This window comes from Trichomycterus rosablanca, chromosome 14, assembly GCF_030014385.1.
Source record: "Trichomycterus rosablanca isolate fTriRos1 chromosome 14, fTriRos1.hap1, whole genome shotgun sequence".
NCBI classification, from domain to species: domain Eukaryota; kingdom Metazoa; phylum Chordata; class Actinopteri; order Siluriformes; family Trichomycteridae; genus Trichomycterus; species Trichomycterus rosablanca.
This window is the reverse complement of record NC_086001.1, coordinates 10,165,020-10,177,153: the sequence shown is the minus strand read 5'-3', so window position 1 is coordinate 10,177,153 and position 12,134 is coordinate 10,165,020. Positions and strand designations below refer to the sequence as shown.

At 36.3% G+C, this 12,134-nt stretch overlaps 1 long non-coding RNA gene across 1 annotated transcript in view; it reads left to right on the top strand.

The window, feature by feature from the left end:
• LOC134326468 (uncharacterized) overlaps window positions 1-11,847 on the top strand; it is a 69,569-nt gene extending 57,722 nt beyond the window's left edge. The window contains exon 3 of the long non-coding RNA XR_010014509.1: window positions 11,786-11,847. This is a non-coding gene — a long non-coding RNA (uncharacterized LOC134326468). The remainder of the gene's footprint in view (window positions 1-11,785) is intronic.
• Window positions 11,848-12,134: the final 287 nt, after the last annotated feature.

The following is a 12,134-nucleotide window of genomic DNA, read 5'->3' as shown; positions in this document are numbered from 1 at the left end:
TGTATTAGCAGGTTGATTTACTTTGAGCCTTTACTTACAATTTCTACACTCTTTTGACCAGGAGCTTTGGGAAGGGAGTACTTGATGAAAGCCTGAGTTGGGAAGGACTGTTAACAGAAAAAAATAAAACATTAGTAGCTGTGCTAAAACCAAAATGAACATTTTAATAAAGATGTAAAGCCATATTAATTTAAGTACACTATATGGTGAAAAGTACACGGACACCCCTCCTGATTATTAATTTCAGGTGTTTTAGCTACAACCATTAACAGTTGTATAAAAAATCAATCATATAAAATAAATCATATGCTTTCTTTAAATGCTTTGTGCCAACAGTTTGGGAAAGGCAAGTTCCTGTTCCAGTAAGACTGTGCCCCTTTGCACAAAGTCAGATTCATAATGCTGGGCTTTAATAAGACACACACAAAATCCAAAATTGTGGGAAAAGCCTTCCCAGAAGAGTGGAGGCTGATATAGCAGTGGGAGCAACTCTGCAATAATGCTCATTATTTCGGAATGGGATATCAAACAAGCCCACAGTCAACGTGTACAAACATATAGTGTAATTGCTGTATGCAAAATTCCTTAAAACAGCCAGATCAGAGTTGCTAGGTCATGCAAGCAAATGATTCATACAAAACATGAAATGTTATCTACTACCAAGACCATTTTTCAATCAAAAGAAAAAGAAAAAGCCAGGCTGGGAGGATGTAGCTAATACTAAGTGCATGCACTTACAGGTCCTTTTCCACTTACTTGAGTTCCTGGGAATCTTGGAGGAAACAGCTAAAAAAAAACAATAGTATTTTAGAGCATGACTGGAATAAATGTAAACGTATATTACTTTGTTTTTAGAATATACATTTAGGACAAAAGGGTGCTGGTGTTTATAAAAAATAAAAACTTACAATCTCCATGCTGATGGGGGCATTGATGCCTCCTTGCTGGAGTTGTGGTGGCAGTGGTAGCAAAGGCAGGTAGTCATTTGTTCCCTAAAATTAAATGACAATGCAAGGCAGAATCAAGAAGGGTGTTACAGATGCTTGTGCATTAATTTTACTACAATATTAAAAGACAAAAATCTGTATTTCAGTGGTTCTCAAACCATATGCACCACAACATTAACACTAAGTTTATACACAGGACACAGTTTTGGTTCTTAGTAAATTCCTAATTACTAAGTATTACTGGTTTTAATTAAGCTACATATTGTTGCGTACACAGGATTTTATTAAACACTACATACAACAGCTAATACTACATAAAGTGCCTGTTGGAGCAAAATCTTCCAACGGCATTAGGAGGACTACCTGTGGGCACTAGTTCCCACCAGTGCTATTTCACCACAGTTTGAGAATCACTGTTAAACAGGTATCAAAATGCAGCAAATACAGTATAATTTACCTGGGCAGATGGGCCTGATGGCATTTGGTTCCCATAGTGTGGCAGGAAATTGAAGAATTTTGAGGCCTGTAAGTTTAACATCATAAAAATATTAACAATATAACACTATTATAAAATCATTCTGATAAGCAGTCTAGCGTACATGAGGAATAATACAGATTGCGGTAGGATTAAAGTACACTTTTAAATCACAGTTTTCAGAACACTTGGTATAAGCTTGCAGCTAAAAGCCATATTCCTTTTGTTTTGTCAGAGGATAAACTGTTAAATATGGTGTTCTAGTTGTCTTGCTGTGTCCACCTTAAAAATCTAAATTATTTATTTAAGTCAGAGATATAAATGCAGATTTTACCAATGTTATTACCTCAAATCAAAATGAACTATTTGAATTGTTTATCTGGAAGGATACAAAGTACAAATGTTGCATAAAATCTACCAGATAGGTCACTAAATTCTGAAGCGAATATATACTATTATCTTCATTTAAACAGGGATGACTGGATAATTCATAACACTAAATAGTGCAGCAGCAGGTCACTGAATTAACTAGAAGTTACTTAGCTAGATTTCAGAATTTCTTATCATAGTACTACTAAAATAAACATTAAGAAAGGAATACCTGAGTAAAAAGGTTTCACCAGCATAACATATGAAATAAATTGTAAATCTGGATGCAATGTAGTACTGATAAACTATTTTCTTAGGCTGTGGATTTAGGACCCTGATACAAAGAATCACTGTTTCGAAATATCATGCACAATATGATAAACTGTAACATTTCCATCACTAACATATTTTGAATCAGGGTTGCGAGGGGTAATGGAGCCTATTCCAGCTCTTAGTGGGCGCAAGGCAAACAGAAACACCCTGGACAGGGCGCCAGTCCATCGCAGGGCTAACATATTTCTGCAATGTTAATTACTGTCTTACATACATATTCATAATGTTAATGTTGTCTCATATTATTTTTCATGATGTAAACTGCAAACATTGAGATAGCTAGATATACTAAGTATGTACTGTTGCTTTAATTTTCTATATATTTCAGTTAAACAGAAATGTTTGCATTACAAACCGGTGCAGCAGATATGGCCGAGATAAAAGACACGCAGAGAATAGTGCTCAACATGATTCTAGCTGTAGGCAGCAGATACACAGAATCCTAAAAAAAATAGAGTGAAATTAAATCATTCCTTCTAAATCCATTATAAGAACTAATAAATCCTTTAATACAAATAAAAAGCCAGTGTTCCTCACCTTAGCTTCAGCTGAAGATCTTCTAAGTTGCTCAGGTGAAGGTGCTTGGTGAAGACGATGAGAACTGATGTGCTTTTATACCATCTCCAGCTCTTACGTTTTTGCCAGGTATGACCTCAGGTGGCAATTTAGTAAATGACCTGTAGTCAAATGCAGTGTGTAATATTGTGCCAGTAATGATTATGATGATAATACAGCTGGGAACTGCAGACTGCAGTCTATTTAATAAACCTCAAGGACCAGTGGTATTTTGGCTCTGCTGTAGATGGGCAATGACCTGCATTACTTTGCACATCATTTTATTAGTTTGTTTTAAGTTTAAAAAGTTTTTAACATTTTACAGTTAAATTATGTGTTTATTTTAATATGCTTCAAAAATTATTAAATATTATTACAATAAATTTAAATGAAATATGCTTTTAAAGTGAGCAGTGATTCAGTAACAAGGCCAGTACCTCTAAAATAAATACTGACATTTTTTTGTTGTACTTTCTAAAGCGTCAGTAGAGTCTAATACTTACATACACCTGTTCTTTTATTTAAATCAAATTACTTTACATGGTAAAACTAAATACTGGATGAATAAATGCAAAGGTAAAGAAACACCTGTGTTGCATCACATTCTAAATGTGTTTTTTGGTCTAAAATTGTTGGTTAATTGTCAATTACATTGGTCATTGGAAATATTTTTTTGTACCTTTGTCAGTTAAATAAAGGTTTTAGAGAATTAGCAAATGACCAGATCTTAGTAGACTGCTGCATCACCTGAGAACGTTTGGAAATTGTAGATAATGATTGTTGCGGTATAATAATTTGTTCCAATATCTCCCTTTGATTTTATGCTAATCGAACCATTCACTAACTTAATGACAGGAGCTACTACCATCATGTAAAAGAGACCACAAGATAAAAATGTTTTTTTAATAATAGACTGGGTAAGAATGCAGGACAAGTGCACAGACGTAATAACCATGATACATTTATTATATTAAAACTAAAGAGGGAACCTAATATTTTCAATAGGAGATAGATCTGAACTGCAGGCAGGCCCGTCAAGCACACACACTCCAAATTAGGCCTGGTATTGTCTTGTTAAAAAAACTACATACTTCCCGAAAAAAGATGCCGCCTTAATAGCAGCACGGCTATCCAAATTCAAATAATATAACTTTGCATCAATTGTACCTACACACATATGCAAGTCACCTATGCCCTGGGCACTTATGCACTCTTATACCATGTCAGTTGTTGGCTTTTGTAGCTTTAGAGTGCAAAATCAAACAACAAATATTATACACCAAAGAATTTCTGACTGGTTTGGGCAGTGGTATTTTAGTGGTTAAAGAATTGTACTATTGATCAAAAGGTTGCTGGTTCAAACTACACCACTGTCAAGCCATTAACCTGTAATTAGTCTCTGCTGTAGTTTGCTTTGAATAAAAGCATCTGCGACTGTAAATGTACATTGTTTACTACATTTGGGGAAAATTATATTTTTATCTTGCCAATCCATTATTTTAAGGCTGATTAATTTGTCTTACAAAGAAAAAGACTCTCTGTAAACACTATGTAAACTGCTAGTAAAAACATTTATTTTTAGGAAAAATACCAAGATTTCTCTAAAAATATGGTGCTATTTAAATATTAATAATTATTAGTAAAAAATCCTACACTGTTAAACCTATAGTTGAATTTACTACTCTAGACCAATGGTTTAAGGAATGTGTATGACTAATAATTTCAGTTGTTTCAATTGTGGCTACTTTCTCTGTTTAATGAAAGAGTGGTCAGTTTTAATAAGCTGTAAAAGGAAAGTCATAGTGAACCTCTTCATTATCTTACTTAGTGGTCTGTACGTGAGAGTCTGACACTACACACTCACAATGTGGTAATTTATTATTTACTGCTGCTTGGGTGTAGAGGGCTTTTTTGTTTTATTCCATTCTTGTCTTTTGGAAACCCCAGCCTGACTTTTCTTTGCTTTATGTAGATAGAGGTTTTTTCTACCTATACATAACTTACAGTACCTCTGCCCCTAGGAGTCTGTTTTGAACCATAGTTACCATGCACTGGTCTTATCATTTCCATTAAAACAGGATATTGAGTTTTTTTGATGACTCTGGCATTATTAATAATAACGACAATAAGAATGTATTTCATTATTTATATATATATGTTAATCTCACTTGTTCACTTGTTACAAATAATAGTTCTTAAAGTACTTAACTTAATTTATTTATTTTAATGCATTTTCTCCCTTTTCTTCAAATTTTAGCGCGTCTAATTTATACCCAATTGCGTTATGCTTTCTCTCCACTGGAGCTGACCCCCGCCTGGATTGAGGAGAGCAAGACTGTCACATGTCCCCTCCGACACATGTGCACTAGCCGACTGCATGTTTTCACCAGCACAAAGCGAGTTCATATGCCGATCAGCTTTGTGCACGGAGAGCCACACCCTGATCAGCATTATTTCTCGACTGTGCAGACACCATCAACCAGCCAGCAGAGGTTGTAATTCGCTCAGTTATGAGGAGTCCCGATCCAGCTTATCGTACCCTATGAACAACAGCCAATCGTTGTTCATGCAGTCACTCAGCCCAACTGGATGGCAAAGCTGAGATTCGATACGATGTATTCAAAATCCCAGCTCTGGTGTGCTAGCATATTTTACCGCTGCGCCACCTGAGCGGCCCCAAAGTACTTAACTTTTGTGTGTACGAACATTATAGACCTAACTGTGAACATAACATTTGAGTTCAAACTGGGTTTCAGCAGATTTGTGTTCTTGGACTGTTGTTTACTTTAACTAGAGTAGGTAAATGTGTACTGTGGAAGCACTTATGCAAGTCGCTCTGGATAAGAGCGTCTGCTAAATGCCGACAATGTAAATATAAACAAGTGTAAATGTTCACACTTGCCCAAGTGCATAAACCAACAAGCCATAATGTACTCTAGTAATAAAAGCGCAAAAACTGAGACATCTTTGCAGTTAAAAAAATGAAATGAGAAATTATGGCATGAATTGCGTAGCCATTAACAGAAAATACGCACTCTCAGATAGTGGTCCTTAAAGTCTGGATAAGCAAGAACATATCCTTGTAGATTATAGTAAACAAACATGACATTATTTCCACCTGATATGAAACAGTACTATATCATTCTGAATCCTCATGACGGTAATGCAAGCTAAGGCTTGTGAGTGGTGCCAAAGAAGAAAACTATCATTTATTTTGAATGATGACCTCTGCAAAAACTAGAAAACAACTGTATAGTTTACTGATAGAGAAAATCTAGGAGAGTAGTTTAAAATACAAAACAGAGACCTAAACGACTTTAGCCTCTTGGTATAAAATAATCCAGATATGTTACACATCCTGTATAGTGGCTAAGAATGTAATGTAAATGTCACATCTGAGGCTGCTGGTTCCCTTCCTCGCCAGCAGAGGGTACCCTCGCCCGAATACTAGCTGGCTGGTGGCTCACCTGATCCTAATCGGCGGCCATCTTGGAGTCTTTAAAAGGCCTCTTCTTTGTTTGACTCACTGCGAAGTCTTGAATTTGCTATGTAGTGCAGTCAGGAATATGTTAAATGTTGAGATGATGGTAGATATTGATGGTGCATGTGTTAAATCCAGTAGATATGGGCAGACATAAACATTTAGTAACTTTAATAAGGGCAAAATCATTATGGCCCGATGACCGGGGTAAAGTACAGTGGTACCCTGAAACTCAATGTAATTTGGAGTTTCAAGGTTAATGCATTCCATGATCTTGTGGAACTGCATATATTTTAGGCTAATGTAAAATAAAGGGGTTGTTTTTGACACTTACACACTGAAAATAACACAAATATAATATAAAAAAACATTGAAATAAAAAGCTGATTCCTACAATTTCTTAGAACCCCAAATTGTAACACAAGTTTAAAAGTGAAACAGATACATGTGGAGCTTTTAGACTAAATCTGATGGTTATTCCACACAAATGCAGTTTTGTCTTGTATTCACACTTTGATTAAGTATTACCGCACCACTCAAGCCAAGCTCTGAACAAAGCAGCTTGTATATATATATTTATATTTTCAGCATTTAGCAGACGCCTTTATCCAAAGTGACTTACGTTACAGTTACAGTATACAATCCGAGCAATTGAGGGTTAAGGGCCTTGCTCAAGGGCCCAACAGCAGCAACCTGAACCACTATTGAAATTAAATAATATGTTGAGTTTAATGGAAATGTTGAGTTTAAGGGTACACATTTTTACAAGAGGCATGGAGTTTCAAAGATTTTAAGTTTAGGGGACATTGAGTTACAAGGTAACACTGTATTTCTAAAACAGCAAGGGGTGCTTGTAAGCAGCTTTGTTTCATACCCAATAACATTGGTCTGAGGTATAGTGTCTCAGCAAAGCACCAACAGGTTGTTGGGTGGCCAAGAATCATAAATCAATAATGTAAGAAGACATGAAGGTGATTGCATTTAATACGAACCAACACAAGGGCTATTGTGGGACACAGTGAATTGAACCCTTCTGTTATGGGTCTTTTGACTTTAACTGTCCATCCCTGTTTTATCAGTCAAAATGAGTGTAAAATGTAACCTTTTACTAACCTAAGTTTATATGTAAAGAGGTTTCTAGTAACTGTTAGACTCTTCTCATGATGTGCTCTGAGAAAGATGACTCAGTAGTTTGTGTTCCAGCCAGACCAATCTACAAATCTTTAAATTACATACCCACACCCTGATGCTGGGTACACTCAGACTACAGTATGTCTTAAGTGGTGCCTGAACATGGAACATTTAAATGACAAGTTATTAAGTTATCCTTATACCGTCCACATTTTATTGGATATAAACAAGAGCTAGTAAAGTAAAGTTATTTAAATAAATTATTTATTTATTAAATATATAAATTATTAAATATTTTAAATATATAAAAGTGTTTACCTTTTTTTTTAAACTTTTTTTTTACTTATTAATATACAAATTACAGTATTTAAAGCATTAAAAAGTATAGTTTTTATGTAATTAATAAGAAAAAATATTTAATCAGTGCAATCAATTAATATAATTACATTTACATTTTCAGCATTTAACAAACACCTTTATCCAAAGCGACTTACAGTACAGTGACAGTATATTATTTAGGGTCTGTTCCTTTTTTGGAATGTACAGTGTATCACAAAAGTGAGTACACCCCTCACATTTCTGCAGATATTTAAGTATATCTTTTCATGGGACAACACTGACAAAATGACACTTTGACACAATGAAAAGTAGTCTGTGTGCAGCTTATATAACAGTGTAAATTTATTCTTCCCTCAAAATAACTCAATATACAGCCATTAATGTCTAAACCACCGGCAACAAAAGTGAGTACACCCCTTAGTGAAAGTTCCTGAAGTGTCAATATTTTGTGTGGCCACCATTATTTCCCAGAACTGCCTTAACTCTCCTGGGCATGGAGTTGACCAGAGCTTCACAGGTTGCCACTGGAATGCTTTTCCACTCCTCCATGACGACATCATGGAGCTGGCGGATATTCGAGACTTTGCGCTCCTCCACCTTCCGCTTGAGGATGCCCCAAAGATGTTCTATTGGGTTTAGGTCTGGAGACATGCTTGGCCAGTCCATCACCTTTACCCTCAGCCTCTTCAATAAAGCAGTGGTCATCTTAGAGGTGTGTTTGGGGTCATTATCATGCTGGAACACTGCCCTGCGACCCAGTTTCCGGAGGGAGGGGATCATGCTCTGCTTCAGTATTTCACAGTACATATTGGAGTTCATGTGTCCCTCAATGAAATGTAACTCCCCAACACCTGCTGCACTCATGCAGCCCCAGACCATGGCATTCCCACCACCATGCTTGACTGTAGGCATGACACACTTATTTTTGTACTCCTCACCTGATTGCCGCCACACATGCTTGAGACCATCTGAACCAAACAAATTAATCTTGGTCTCATCAGACCATAGGACATGGTTCCAGTAATCCATGTCCTTTGTTGACATGTCTTCAGCAAACTGTTTGTGGGCTTTCTTGTGTAGAGACTTCAGAAGAGGCTTCCTTCTGGGGTGACAGCCATGCAGACCAATTTGATGTAGTGTGCGGCGTATGGTCTGAGCACTGACAGGCTGACCCCCCACCTTTTCAATCTCTGCAGCAATGCTGACAGCACTCCTGCGCCTATCTTTCAAAGACAGCAGTTGGATGTGACGCTGAGCACGTGCACTCAGCTTCTTTGGACGACCAACGCGAGGTCTGTTCTGAGTGGACCCTGCTCTTTTAAAACACTGGATGATCTTGGCCACTGTGCTGCAGCTCAGTTTCAGGGTGTTGGCAATCTTCTTGTAGCCTTGGCCATCTTCATGTAGCGCAACAATTCGTCTTTTAAGATCCTCAGAGAGTTCTTTGCCATGAGGTGCCATGTTGGAACTTTCAGTGACCAGTATGAGAGAGTGTGAGAGCTGTACTACTAAATTGAACACACCTGCTCCCTATGCACACCTGAGACCTAGTAACACTAACAAATCACATGACATTTTGGAGGGAAAATGACAAGCAGTGCTCAATTTGGACATTTAGGGGTGTAGTCTCTTAGGGGTGTACTCACTTTTTGCCGGTGGTTTAGACATTAATGGCTGTATATTGAGTTATTTTGAGGGAAGAATAAATTTACACTGTTATATAAGCTGCACACAGACTACTTTTCATTGTGTCAAAGTGTCATTTTGTCAGTGTTGTCCCATGAAAAGATATACTTAAATATCTGCAGAAATGTGAGGGGTGTACTCACTTTTGTGATACACTGTATGTACAGGGACACAGCTCCCTCTCTTTGGTTACTAGCTTTTGTGTACTTTGCCATGTTACTCTTGAGTCAGTAGGGATTTTCTTGTGTATACTTTAAATCATAACTGATTGAGTGTGGTTTGCTTATTAGTCAACTCTGTCCAGGGTGTTTTTTGCACTCTGTTTTTCCACTGAACATACTTTTAAAATCTCACACATTAAAAATATTACTTATTTATTATTCATTCATTTAAGTTCATTGAGCGCTATATTCAGATTTGGATTGTTGTAGGTTGAATCTATGACAGGGCCCAATCCAGCATGGTTATTACACACTCACCCATTTAAATCACTTATTTACATTTTGGAGAATTTTAGATTAGCCAGTGCAGACATTAGAGAATTGGAAGTTACAGACAGTGACCAGAGTATCAAATCCAGGTCCACAGAATTCATGTTGCTGTGTTCTACCCACCCTACCTGCACCACCTCCAAGCCACACATTAAAAAAAAAATTGTCAGTTGTAATGCTGAGTAAGTAAAGTTTATTATGTATCGTGCGTTTGTGTGTTGGTAGTAATCAAAAATGTAAGCAACCAGATTGAAATGATGTGTACAGTAGATTACAGAGATTAAAAAGCAGAGTTCAACACAGTTTACTACCAAGATACTGTTGTAATATTAGTTATGTCATGGTCACAAAAAGTACCAAATGTTATTAGATGGTAGGTTCATTATTTTCTATAAAAAGGGAAACAAACACTAAAATAATGCATATTGTGGAACATAATGGTGGAATTGAATGAATGGTATGAATATAATTAATAAAAGACTACTGTATATTCACAGATGAAGTAAATTAAAAAATGCATACATTTGTTAGGCACATGTCATTGCATTTAAGTTTGCACCTGTTATTGTTCTATGACTAAAAGATTTAAACAAATTAATTTTTTTAATTATGCTGTGTCAAATGATACATACAGCAACCTAGAATATTTAGTACTGTAGAAAGTTTTATAATGTACTTTAACCATACAGCATGGCCTCCTAATTTATTATCGACAGCTATGATTGACTTGTTGGTGCCCATTTTTAATAGGGCTAGTTTAATTGCATGCAAAAAAGTACATGGAACATTTGTCTCTATTGCCAAGGTTAAAAAAGACAGCCAAAACCATCATTTAATTCCAAGAGGTGTGTTTGGATGGTTACATGTAATGGCTCAAAAGTCACCAAAAAGGTCTGGCATTGACTTCTGAAATACATTTTACATTGCATTGGGTTTAGAGCAGTGGTCCCCAACCACCTGGCCGTGGACCGGTACCAGTCCATGGGTCATTTATTACTGGGCCGCACAGAAAGAATAAATAATTAGAGATTGCGAAAAAGAGCAATTACATTTCCAATACTCTTTGGGTGTTATTGTCTCCAATCACCACTAGGTGGGAGCAGCATCTCGTGGCATTAAAAAAAGTTCAGGATTCACACTGATTTTCCATTCTATAGTTATTCTATTTTAAATACTTCTGCCCCGTCGGTCCGTGAAATTATATCTTACATGAAACCGCTCCGTGCTGCAAAAAAAAAAAAGGTTTGAGACCGCTGGTTTAGAGGCTGGAAAAATCCCTCTCTTCTGTTGTTACTTTGTTAGTGTGACCAGTTACAAACTTAAGTCAACTTTCAATGTGGTTATTAAACTACCTCTGATCATCTGGAAGTATTTCCTCTGATCTGTTTTCCAACCTTGGCAAAAGACCAAATTTGGCATGTACCACCACCTACCACTACAGTCAATTATAATCAATCTAAAAAAAAAAAAAAAGAAGTCCATTTGGCTGTGACATTATAAAGTCATCAATGTTTTTGAAAGAGAATGATGTGCAAATCAAATCTGCCACCACATACATATACTATATTTAACAAGTGTATGTAAAGTTAGCCTTCAACTAACAATTATTCTAATATCAGTTTAATAAATAAAATAACATTGAGTTAAACAATGAGTTGTTCAATTGTAAGTAAGATGAAAATGTACACATTTTTATGTTAGGCATTAACACTTAAATTTTAATCAGTTGTTAAACTGCCAACTTTGAATGACTACCAATTCATAATACCTAGATATTGCACTCATTAATGCATTATTACCCCTGCAGCTCTTCTCATGCTTTTCTTGTAAGTGCACTTAAAGTTTTGAACCCTAGCTTTTTATATTGCCCTATCTGGTTTAATGCTTAAGTATACATTATGTGTGCTGTTTAGTAGGATTTAAGAGGTGTCCAGCTAGTCGTTTTTCTTTTTTTTCTTGTCATTGTCTCCTCTGCCAGGAGCTTTTGTAGGGGCTACTCCAGGTGGAGGCCCAGGGACAAGACCAGGGCCAGGACGAGGCAGGAGTAATAACTGCCACAGAATATTAATCCAAGGAGGCCATCTTGAGGGGTACTGATGAACACCATGGAAGTAGATTCTCTAGAGGTAAGACAAAGTAGTAGGTGATCAAAAGTAATCCACTGAGCATCATCACAGTACATTGTGAATGTATTTTTTAAACCAGTAAATGTAGAATTTTAAAGATCCAATGCCCAACTACTAATTTTTAATATACATAATTTACCCAATTTTTCATTAAAGTAAGATTTTATTCTCAGACCTTCATTTGAAATTTTAATATTGTAG